The sequence below is a fragment of the Mustela nivalis genome (genome assembly GCF_964662115.1).
Source record: "Mustela nivalis genome assembly, chromosome: 16".
NCBI lineage: Eukaryota > Metazoa > Chordata > Mammalia > Carnivora > Mustelidae > Mustela > Mustela nivalis.
This window is the reverse complement of record NC_139035.1, coordinates 43,935,850-43,947,903: the sequence shown is the minus strand read 5'-3', so window position 1 is coordinate 43,947,903 and position 12,054 is coordinate 43,935,850. Positions and strand designations below refer to the sequence as shown.

Genomic DNA, 12,054 nt, shown 5'->3' with positions numbered 1-12,054 from the left:
TTTTTTAACTGTTTGTTCTTTTACAGTTACTCTATCAGTTTAGAAGGGTTTCTCTTCATCCTCATTAGCTAAAATCATCATGGAAAGTGGTTTTTATAAAATATTCTTTCTGAATCTATTGAATTGATCATGATTTTTTTCTATTAACCTATTGATGTGTGTTTCTGAATTTCATTTCTGGATTTTCTAAAATTAAATCCTTACACACCTGAGATAAACCAAACTTGGTTTGGGAGCATTATCCTTTTTTGTACACTGCTGGTTTTGATTTGCTACTTTGTTTAGGCTGTCAAGTCTGTATTAGGGAATGAAATGGATCTACAACTTTCCACCGTTAAGTTTTTGTCTAGTTTGGATGTCAGGGCTAGCAGGCTTAATAGACTCAATTGTTGAATAGTGTCTATTTTTCTATTGCCAGGGGAAAAAATTCTACAAAATAAAGATGTTCCGGTCCTTGAAAGGTTGGTAGAATTAACCTTTGAAACATAAAACTCAGGGTGCCTGGGTGGCTCAGTCGCTGGGTGTTTGCCTTTGGCTCAATTCATGAGCCCATGGCCCCAGGATCAAGCCCTGCATGCTGCATGGAGCACTCTGCCAAGGGGGAGGCTGGCTTCTCCCTCTCCCACTCCCCCTGCTTGTGTTCCTTCTCTCACTGTCTCTGTCAAGTGAATAAATAAAACCTTAAAAAAAAAAAAAAGAAAGAAAGAAACATAAAACTCGGTGTTTTCTTTCTGGGAAGGTTTTTAATCGCTATTTTAATTAAATAAATATTAGATTATTCAAGCTTTTTATTTCTTCTTCCATTTGTCTAAGTTTTCAAAAGTACGGGCATATAGTTGATATATTCTCTTTTAATCTGTGTACAGACGCATCTTCCTTTCCATACATGATATTACATTTTTTCTTATTACCTCTTCTACTCTTAAGGAATTTGATCATTTCCCAGTTTCTTAAGCTGGACATTTAGCTTACTCCTTCACTTATAATTTGAATATTTAAGGCTACAAATTCCTTCCCCCTCCCACCCCAACAATATTTTTTAAGTTAGCCCACAGATTTTGCTATATAAAGTTTTCATTATCATTCAGCAGTGTTTTTCAATTTCCATAATTTTTAAATCCCTGAGCTTGATAGCTATGCTTATGCATACTATATTTTCTAAATTTATGTTTTTGTGATTAACTCTTAATTTAATAGCACTGTGGGGAGGTATCATCCTCTCTGTAAAACCTGTTCTTTGAAATTAAGGCTTTTACCTGGTCTGGTTGGCGATCAATTCTATAACGTATGCTTGCAAAACTCTTGATATGTTAAGCTTGCTACCTTTTTATAATCTTATATATCTACTAATTTGTTAGTCTCACCTATAAATAATTAAGAGAGATATAATGAAATCTCCCACTACAAAGGTGGACTTGTCCATTTATCCCAGCGTAGTTCCACCAATTCCATATCATCTATTTTAAGGACTTTTAATCAGAAGCAAACGTGCTTTAAACTGCTGTATCTTCGTGCTGAAATGACATATTACTATCATTATATGGTCATTATATAGTGATTGTCATTACATAGTCATTCTTTCCATCCCAATTAAGACATTCTGTCCTAAAGCGCATTTTATCTAGTATTAGTGAGGTCATGCCAGCTTTAATAATTCCAGGTATGTATTTTCCCCATCTTTCTATTTTTACATGCCCTTAAACTTCTGGTGTGTCTCTTGTTGGGGGGGGGGGGGGACAAAAAAACACAAAAACATGTATCTGAACTTTGGATCTTTCAATCCAGTCTGCCAGTTTTTAACTAGACAATTCAGTCCATTCACTCTAATTAGTATGTATGGATGTTTCTACCATCCTGACTTAGCATTTCAGTTTGTTCTACTCTTCCTATACTTAATGTTACTGACTTTCTTAAAAATTCTACCTCCAGGGCGCCTGGGTGGCTCAGGTCATGATCCTATCATCTTGGGATTGAGCAGTTCCCCCACCCACCCATGCCAATGGCGGGGGGCGGGGGGGGGGGGTTACACAGCTCAGTGGGGAGCCTGCTTCTCCCTCTCCCACTCCTCCTGCTGTGTTCCCTCTCTCACAGTCTGTCCAATAAATAAATAAAATTTAAAAAAAAATAATGATTCTGGGGGGTGGGGAGCTGACTGAGCCCAGTGCATGGAGCACTGAGTGTGGTACATAAACAATGAATCGTGGATCACTGAAAAAAATTTTAATTAAAAAAATTCTGGGGCACCTGGGTGGCTCAGTGGGTTAAAGCCTCTGCCTTCAGCTCAGGTCATGATCCCAGGGTCCTGGGATAGAGCCCTGCATTGGGCTCTCTGCCAGGTGGGGAGTCTGCTTCCCTTCCTCTCTCTGTCTGCCTCTCTGCCTACTGGTGATCTCTGTCAGATAAATAAATAAAATCTAAAAAAAAAAAAAAAAAAATTCTGTCTGCCTGCTAAAAAGAACTTTACTTTTTTTAAAGATTTTATTTATTTGACAGAGAGCGATCCCAAGTAGGCAGGCAGGCAGACGGGGGCAGGGGGAGGACACAGAAGCAGGCTCCTCACCGAGCAGAGAGCTGTGGGGCTCCAATCCCAGGACCCTGAGATCATGACCTAAGCTGAAGAAAGAAGCTTAATCCACTGAGCCACACTGTGCCCCAAAGATAAGAACTTTATTGGTATCATCTGGACTTTAAATTCTGACAGACTTTTGGGGGGGGTTGGGGGGCTTAGCCTTTACATGAATATCAAGTAATTATAATCACCTTTATTTCACAGATCTAACACTTCCTTGATTTGAATCACTTAGTATTTCATCCAGAACTGGCCTCAATATGGATATTTATATGGCAAGGTTTCCAAGACTTCATATACCTGAGAATATTTTTACTTTAATGATTGTGGTTGGGTATAGAATTCTAAGTTTCTCTTCAAAACTCTGCAAACACTCTTGTTATCCTGCATTTAGTGATGCTGTTCAAGTCTGATGTCAGTTTAAGTTTTGTTCCTTGTAGTAATCTGTTCTTTCTCTCTGAGGCTTCTTTTGCTTTGTTATTCTTAAATTTAACTATAACTCCTGGAAGCAAATTTTTCCTGATCACTCATCTTCAGCATTCTAAGAAAACTTTCCCTTTGAGGACATTCTTTTTTTTTTTTTTTTTTTTAAGATTTATTTTAAGGAAAGCACAAGAGCGTGTGGGGGATGGGCAGAGGGAAAAGAAAATCTCAGACTCCCCATCCAGCACAGCGCTCAATCTCACAAGCCTGAGATCACGACCTGAGCTGAAATCAAGACTCAGATATTTAACCAACCAAGCCACCCAGGCACCCCCTTTTTTTAATTCTAAAAGAGAACTCTTTTCCCCATTATTTCAAGCATATCCTTTTTTTTCCCCCCTAAATACGAGCTCCACACCCAATAATGGGGCTTGAGCTCATGATCAGGAGATGAAGAGTCACATGTTCCACCAACTGAGCCAGTCAGGCACCCCCACCTTTTCATTTTTATTTAAGATTCCTGGGGCGCCTGGGTGGCTCATTCTCTAGGTGCCTGCCTGAAAGGGTCCTAGGATCTAGCCCCACTTCAGGCTCCTTGCTCGGCGGGAGGCCTGCTCCTCCCTCTCCCACTCCCCCTGCTTGTGTTCCCCCTCTTGCTGTGTCCCTCTCTGTCAAATCAATAAATAAAACCTTCAAAAAATAAAATGATTCCTATTATTTAGGGGCGCCTGGCTGGCTCGTTGGTACAGCATGCAATTTCTCATCTCAGGGTTGTGAGTTCAAGCCCCACACAGAATGTAGATTACTTAAAAACAAAATCATTAAAAAATGAATTTTAACAGAAAGATTCCTATTATGTAGACTTGAGTACCTCTACATCTATTATCCTTACCTTTCAGTTTTTCTTTTAGATTTTCTTTTAATCCTTTTTTTTTTTAGTTCTGGGAGATTTTCTCAATCTAGAGTTCTAATTCATTCTTCAATTATATCCATTCTGTTATTTCAACAATTACATTTTTCAACCCTAGTATTTTGGACTGGTTCTCTCAGCCCCTGCTTATTCTTATTTAAAGTTCTTAAGATGTTCCCAATTCCTTCTAAGATAATTATCATTCTAGGGGCACCTAGGTGACTCAGTGGGTTAAAGCCTCTGCCTTCAGCTCAGGTCATGATCCCAGGCTCCTGGGATCGAGTCCCACATCAGGCTCTCTGCTCAGCAAGGAGCCTACTTCCCCTCCTTCTCTCTGTGCCTGCCTCTCTGTCTGGCTCTCTGCCTGCTTGTGATCTGTCAAATAAATAAATACAAATCCTTAAAAAAAAAAAAAGATAATTACCATTCTAACTTTAAACTCTATGTCCATCTGTTCTATTATTTCTGTTCCAATGAAACTTATACATTATTCTTCTCCTGAAATATCTGTTCTCAACTGTCTTTGTTATTCTTCCCTAGAGGGCAGGAGACACTCTGAAAGGCAAAGAATATGGGGCAAGACCAGATTCCAGCCCTTATAAGCTGCAGCAAACTGTAGTAAGGTAGAAAATAAGTAGTAGGGTAGTAGGGCTCAGCCAGAAGAGAATGCAACTCTTGACCTCGGGGTTAAATTCAGGCCCCATAGGTGTGAAAATTACTCAAAAATTTAAAAAATTAAGTTAAAAAAAATAATAAACAAGAAATACAAAGTACAAAAGTAGAAAGACCCAAGCACCAGAAAACCATACTCACTCTTCACCCCATTCACTCACTACCCAGATCAAAGACTTATCCTTTGTTCCCCAAGGAGAAGCAGCACTCTGATAGGATTTGAGGAGACCTAAGGACTCAGAAGGTAAAAGAGAAGTGCTGTCTAAGGCCAGTCTTCGCCTATTTTTCATCAGCTGCTCACAAGTATATGCTTCTGTAATGCCCTGATTCACTGAGAGCTGGACTAAGGTTAGCTCTGGGTCGCAAGCGTAGAAAAAGGAAATTCCAACGTATTGAGGCAAGGAAGAAACTAGAGCAGTATTCCAACAGTCCTTCCCCCATGGTTTTATTCTCCTGTCCCAGACCAAAGCCGCCTCCCCATACACAAACACACACACTGTTCAAAACAGCCCACATCACCAGTCTGTTTCTCACAGCATTTTCCTATTACCATTCCTATAGGGATGATTCTGGGAGCCGGCAGTCATGCTAATTAAGCCTCTCAGTAGGAACAGAAATTGACTCCTGGGCAGGTCTGAAGAATTTAAACATCAATAAGGTTTTCCTACTTTGCTTTAACACCTGGTAGAAAATTGTGCCATTAAAAAACAAAACAGAACAAAAAACCCACTGCTTTAGAAGCAATGGAAGTTAAGAGGACAAATTAGTCCGGCTGCAAGCGGGGGAATGAGAGGGAATGGAGACAATATGGAAGGATTTTAAAATGAGAGAAGAGTGGAAAGAATGGGAGGGGAAGACATGAGCAAAGGCACTGTTCACGGCATATGTGAGAAATGAAGTCAGCTGACAAGCTCTGAATCCAAAGCAAGATCTTGTCCCTTTGGAGTTGTAATCAAAAGATTACATACAGAAGGTTTAAGTATTGTTATTTGCTCCTTAAAATAGGAAACGGAGCCTAAAAGAAGTCAGATAACTTGCTTGAGTCTAAAGCTATTCTTTCCCACTGTGCTACCCGTGAGCAGTTACATTCAGTTGCTCAGACCAGAAAGTAGGGGGCACCTGGCTGGCTCAGTCAGTTAAGCATCTCTTAATTTCAGCTCAGGTCGTATCACAGGGTTGGAAGATTGAGCTCTGTGTCAGGCTCCACACTGGGCAGGGAGCCTGCTTGGGATTCCTTCTCCCTCTACCTCCACCTCACCCCCTCAACCCCATGCATGTGCGCTCTCTAGACAGATAAATAGGTTTTATTTATTTATTTGTCAGGGAGAGAGAGCCCGCACGCAAGCCTGGGAAGCAGCAGGCAGAGGGAGAAGCAGGCTTCCCACCAAGCAGGGAGCCTAATGTGGGACTTGATCAAGGGATCCTGGGATCATGACCCGAGCCAAAGGCAGACACTTAACCAACTGAGCCATACAGGTGTCCCCAAAATAACAAATTAATAAAACCTGAAAGATTCCTCTTATCTCTCTCTTCCCATTATCACATCATCGAACCTGGTCAATTTTAACTTTTTTTTTCTTAAAGATTTTATTTATTTATTTGACAGAGATCACAAGTAGGCAGAGAGGCAGGCTCCCTGCTGAGCAGACAGTCCAATGCGGGGTTCAATCCCACGACCCTGAGATCATGACCCGAGCCAAAGGCAGACAGTTAACCCACTGAGCCACCCAGGCGCCCCTCAGTTTTAACTTCTACATCTTTCAAAACCACCCCTTCTTTTCATCTCCATGACTATTTCCCCAGACCAAAAGTGTTATTCCCTCTGTGTATCACTGAAATAAACACTTCACTGATCTAACTCCCTCCAAACCAAATTCCACACTACAGCTAGGAGTAAAAAAAAACAAAATAAAAAAACAAACAAACCCAATACTACAGTGCCAGGCCCTGCTGAAAGCTTGCTACTGCTCTAAAGATAAACACAGAATCTAGCCCCAGTCTTGCCAAACCTTCCTCTTGCACCTCAAGTTCTCCCCGCACCTCCTCCCCACACTGACCTTGTAGTTTCTCACAGCATTTACTTCCTGCTTCAAGGGCCTTTGCACACATTGTTCCTTCATTTGTAGCACTGTTGAGTTCTACAAAGACTGATTATCCTAGACCTAGTCTCAGGTTAAATATTACCTCAACAATCACTAACAGCTGATAAACCATTTAAGGAAAAAGCTTGGGGAGGGGGAACTTTAAAACACAGGGAGAAGGCCAAGAATACTTGACCACTGACAAACCTCTCTAAAAGATGGTCATTTGCATCATGTACTTCTTGATGGAAGGCAAGAGGAAGCACCCAGAACCTCCTACCTACCTCTTGTGAAGTATTCTCAACAACAACAAAAAAAAACAACTAATCAAGCTTCTACATCTACTAACTACCTACTTATAGGAAAAACGGAGGATAAAGGAATAAATAATATCAAAAGCAAACAATTAGCCAAACCCAGAATGTAGGAAATGCTACAAGATCTCAGATGGTGGGGCAGGGAGGGTAGGGGATATGGTTAAGTGGGGAGACCATTATTTAGGCTTAAAAAAATGTAAACTTAATACAGCATGCAGACCTTGTTCATTCAAGTCCTGACTCAAAGAAACTACCTGTAAATGCCACCTTTCCCTAAACAATCATAAAATGTTGAATTATGTACTAGGTAGTAGATATTAAGAAACTGTTAATTGTAGTAAAAAGGCACTATGACCATTTTTTTAAAAATCCTGACCTGATAAGAAATACATTCTAACATATTTAAAGGTAAAATGACACTGTGTGATATGCTTTAAAATATTTCACTAAGAAATTGAGAAAAATAGGGGCGCCTGAGTGGCTCAGTGGGTTAAGCCTCTGCCTTCAGCTCAGCTCGTGATCTCGGGGTCCTGGGATCGAGCCCCGCATAGGGCTCTCTGCTCATCAGGGAACCTGTTTCCCCTTCTGCCTCTCTGCCTACTTGGGATTTCTCTCTCTGCCAAATAAATAAATAAAATCTTAAAAAAAAAAAATCACAAAAATTCCATTATCTATTAATTCTTGAAAAATGAGTACTCAGAAAATACTGTTACAAAAAAGAATCTACATTATTAACTGATGCTGCTTTGGCTCTCTGGAAATGTTTCTTTCCAGCTAATAATAAACCTTAGAAATAAGTATAAAAAACTGAAAAGAGGGGCGCCTGGGTGGCAGAGTCCTTGAGAGTCTGCCTTTGGCTTGGGTCATGATCGCAGGGTCCTAAAATCAAGTCCCACATAGAGCAGGGGCCTGCTTCTCCCTCTCCCACTCCCCCTGCTTGTGTTCCTGGCCTTGCTGTGTCTCTATCAAATAAATAAATAAATACAAAGATAAATAAATAGCTGAAAAGGAGGACATGTGGGTGGCTCAGTCAGTTAAGCGTAGGCCTGCGGCTCAGGTCATGACCTGCAGGGTCTTGGGATCAAGCCATCTGGCTCCCTGGAGTCTGCTGCTCCCTCGGCCCCTCCTCCCCATTACTCGTGCTCTCTTGCTCTGCTCTCTCTCAAATAAATTTAAAAATCTTTTTAAAAAGCTGGAAAGAGGGGCACCTGGGAGGCTCAGTGGGTTAAAGCCTCTGCTTTCGGCTCAGGTCATGATCCTAGAGTCCTGGGATTGTGCCTGGCATCAGGCTCTCTGCTCAGCAGGGAGCCTGCTCACCCCTCTCTCTCTCTGCCTGCTTCTCTGCCTACTTGTGATCTCTGTCTGTCAAATAAATAAATAAAATCTTCTAAGAAAAAAAAAAAGTGAAAAGAATTTGCCTACTTTTAAATGAATGAGGGAAGAAAGTTCTTTGTGCAGTTTTCTTGCTTTCAGAAAAAAACCCTCTCCCTGGAACAAACTGATGGTTGCCAGAGAGGAGGTGGAGGGACAGGCAAAAATGGGAAGTGGGAATACAGGTTATGGAATGAGTAAGTCACAAAGATAAAAGGTACAATACAGGAAATCTAGTCAGTGGTATTGTACTAGCGCTGTGTGGTGACAGGAGCTGCACTTGCCTAAGCACAGCATAATGGATAGAGCTGTCAAATCAGTACAGGTACACCTAAAACGAACGTGACATCATGTGTTAACTGTATTTCAACTTAAAAAAATAGTAAATAAAATAACCCAAAGGACTCTTCCTCAAGAGAGATCGGTTTATTAACAGAGAAGCCATGGGGCACCTGGATGGCTCAGTCATTTAAGCACCTGCCTTCAACTCAGGTCAGGATCCCTGGGTTCTGGGATCAAGCCCCACTTCTGGCTTCCTGCTCAGTGCAGTCTGCTTCTCCCTCTTCCTCTTCCCTTCCCTCTTGCACACTCTCTCTCAAATAAATAAAATCTTTAAAAAAAAAAAAAGTAAAGAAAAGCCAATTCCACCCCTTCATTCCACAGTACAGCAGAAGTAAGGATATCCCAGGGCAGGCCAAACTACCCTCTTTTTCAGTGCATTTGAAGAGGGAAGGACTATGACACGTGGGCCTGTAGAACTAACTCGGGATGCACGTCCATTTACAGACTCTCCTCCCCTCACTGGGTATGTGTGCATGAGCTGGTCTCCAACTTACTGTCTCCAATCCTGCGTGGTACTCTTCTCCAAGTTTCCACTTCCACCATTCAATCCCCACCACGACGAATGATGAACTCAGTTTCTTCAATGGGTCAAGTCCTTTTAACACTTACCTCCTAGGTGTTTTTAGTACTGAGTTTTTCAAACTACAAGTTGTACCCAGTGAGTCTTTAACTGCTCCCCTCCATTAATGAAATAGAAGAGAATAGAAAATAAAAGTAAATAACAAAGGTACGTTTTGTTCTTGTGGAGCCTGTTTCTGTTACTGAAAACAGCCAACACAAAATGGTTTTAAGCACCTTTGTATCAGGCACTCTTTAAAGCAGTCACTTTTTTTTTAATTTTGGCAACAACTCATTCAATCCTTACAGAGATCCTATTAGGTAGATATACTATTGTCCTCATTTTCAAAAGGGAAACTGAGGCAGAGAGGAAGATAACTTGCCAAAAATGGTCTTAGAGTCCAACCACTCTGGCTGCAGAGCCAGAGTTCTTAACCATTCCTCCTCCTATATTTACCGGGTCATAATATAAAACTTATTTTTAAGTTTTGGTTTAAAAAACCAAACCATGGTTTATAAAAGTTTGAAATCCACTGCCTTTGGATTTCAGATATCATCAGGCACCTGTCCTTTTTCCTCTTCTGTGATATATTTTCTATTGAAAATTCTTCTTCTTCTACCTAGGTCAAGTCACTTCCTTGGCCGAGGCTTTCTGACACTCCAAGGGAAGCTGATAACACGAGGGCCCCTCTATTACCACTTACCACATTATATTTTTTATTTGTGTCCTCTACTAGGCTGAAATCAGAGAGCAGTTCACTCATCTCTCGGTGATGCTGGAAGAGTGGTTTTTACACTACACTTAGTCCAACAGACTGCACCTCATCTGCAAATCTCTACCTCTGAAGACAACTGTGATTTTTAAAAATTCAATTAAAAACTTGTCAGAATTTAGCAGAATTAATCATTCCTAACTCTTTAAAGCCCTAAAGACCTCTAATAAACACTACTGTCTGATTTCTTTCAACTACATATGTGAGAGTAATAAAAACTTAAAAAAAAAAAAACTACTGTACTATTCAGATGTTTAGTTCTTACCAAATTTATGACACACCTACGCAGGTACAGTGTGTACCAAGAGTATACTCCAGCACAGTTTGCAAAACAATGTGCCAGGAACAACCTAAAACTCCATCCGTGGGGAACTGGCTAACGAAACTGTTGCACAATCCTCTAAAACAACACTATGCACGTGTTTAAAAGAAAAGTGCGGACCTCTACATTTGATGGAAAGCTGTCCCAGGTGTTATCTTAAAAACTTAAGGTGCATAACAATGCATATAAAATGACCCCCCTGTTGTTTAAAAATGTGAGTACTGTAGCAAAAAGTCAGGAAGGACGTTATCAAGCAGTTAACAGTAGCTAGCCTGAGGAGAGAACCGGTTAGGATTAATGAACAGTTAAACTTTACACACTTCTGTATTCTTTTTTAACTTCAGACACACTTTTTTTTTTTAATAAACTACAAAAATTTGTGATCCTGACCAGTAGTGTGTGAAACAAAATATTCTGAAATAAATACTTTTAAACTGAATTATCTTTTGGGTGTCAGGAAGGTATGAGGAGGGAGGAGACAAAACCTAAACTGAGATGTAGGAATACTTAACACCCAAGGTACTAAGTACCTTTGACAGGTGACCTGTTCGGGGTGGAGGAGCTGCCTAAACCAATACAGCGCTTCCCCGATGACAGGGAAAAGCAACAGCATGTTCTGCAGGTGTCACTTTTAAGAGTGGTTTATCGAAATCCGGGCGGGGGGGGGATCCAACTGGATGGTCGGCCGTTTGTAAGTACGTATTTTCCCCAGCCCCAACGCCGGATGTTCTGCTTGGGCGGGTCTGGGTGTGGTCCCAAAACGAGCCCTCTTCAAACTGGCACTCGAGCGCCTTGGACACAGATGGTGCGCAGCCCTGAGAGTGACTAGCTTCCAATCTTGAGACACATCAATGTCCCTCTTCCCCCCAGCCCCCTCTGGCCACTATTTCCTCCAAAGGGCCTCCGTAGGTTTCCAATGTTGCGTCCAGTTAAACATCGTCCACCGACCACTTCGAGTCGAGGTTTGTAACCTGGTGGCCGAACGGCAGCAAGCATGTCACTGCACCTCCATTTTTACCTTCCGCGGGGCCTCAGCGCAGAGCCCTTCCCCCACCAGCCCTTCTTCCGCCCGGCACGACCGTCCCAACGCCGCCACCCGTGCTTCAAGCTCCACCCGCCCGCCGCCCCAGCTCCGAGGTCCGCCGAACTGGCCGCGCCACCGCCCGCTCCCCGCTCTCCACCTCCGGCCCCCAGCCGCTGGGGACCCGGCCGCCGAAACCCGAGAGCCACACCTTAAGCCCGCTCCATGAGTCGCTCCCCCGCCGAGCCCGCGTGGGGGGAGGGGGCGCCAGTCACAGGCCCTAAGGCCTCAGCAGCATTTTGAAACGGCGAGTAGAGAGAGCGCAATTTCCGGCCTCCCGAACCCGTCTCGTACAAGGGTTTCCGGTGGGGCCTCCGGAAACCATAGAGGTTCCCCAGGAGGGCTAGAGAGTTAGAAAGGCTGAGCTCTGCCTGCCATAGAGTAGAGCCCAGTCCAGAGAGTCGCAGGACTTGGACGACTGAGATGTGAGGAAACGTTTCTGGAGCTCGCAGAGTCTGATGGTATTTACAGACGTGTCCTAGGAAATTCAAAAATCAAGGAAGGGAGAAACCTAATAGCGTAATCAGAGACAGCCTTTTGCTCATCCAATCACCACCATTTTTCTCACAGTTGACTGGAATATTCACTCTTAACTCCCCAGAAGTGGTGGCTGAAGAGGGCAAACAGCATGTTAG

General features: G+C 42.4%; 1 protein-coding gene across 8 annotated transcripts in view; it reads right to left on the bottom strand.

The window, feature by feature from the left end:
* MDM4 (MDM4 regulator of p53) overlaps positions 1-11,756 on the bottom strand; it is a 45,922-nt gene extending 34,166 nt beyond the window's left edge. For 7 of the 8 annotated variants that reach the window (XR_014303724.1, XR_014303725.1, XR_014303726.1 and 4 more), the window contains exon 1: positions 11,571-11,750. The gene's annotated coding sequence lies outside the window, so the exon portion shown is untranslated. Of the gene's footprint in view, positions 1-11,570 lie in introns of all 8 variants that reach the window. The other variant, XM_082702104.1, reaches the window with a different exon arrangement.
* Positions 11,757-12,054: the final 298 nt, after the last annotated feature.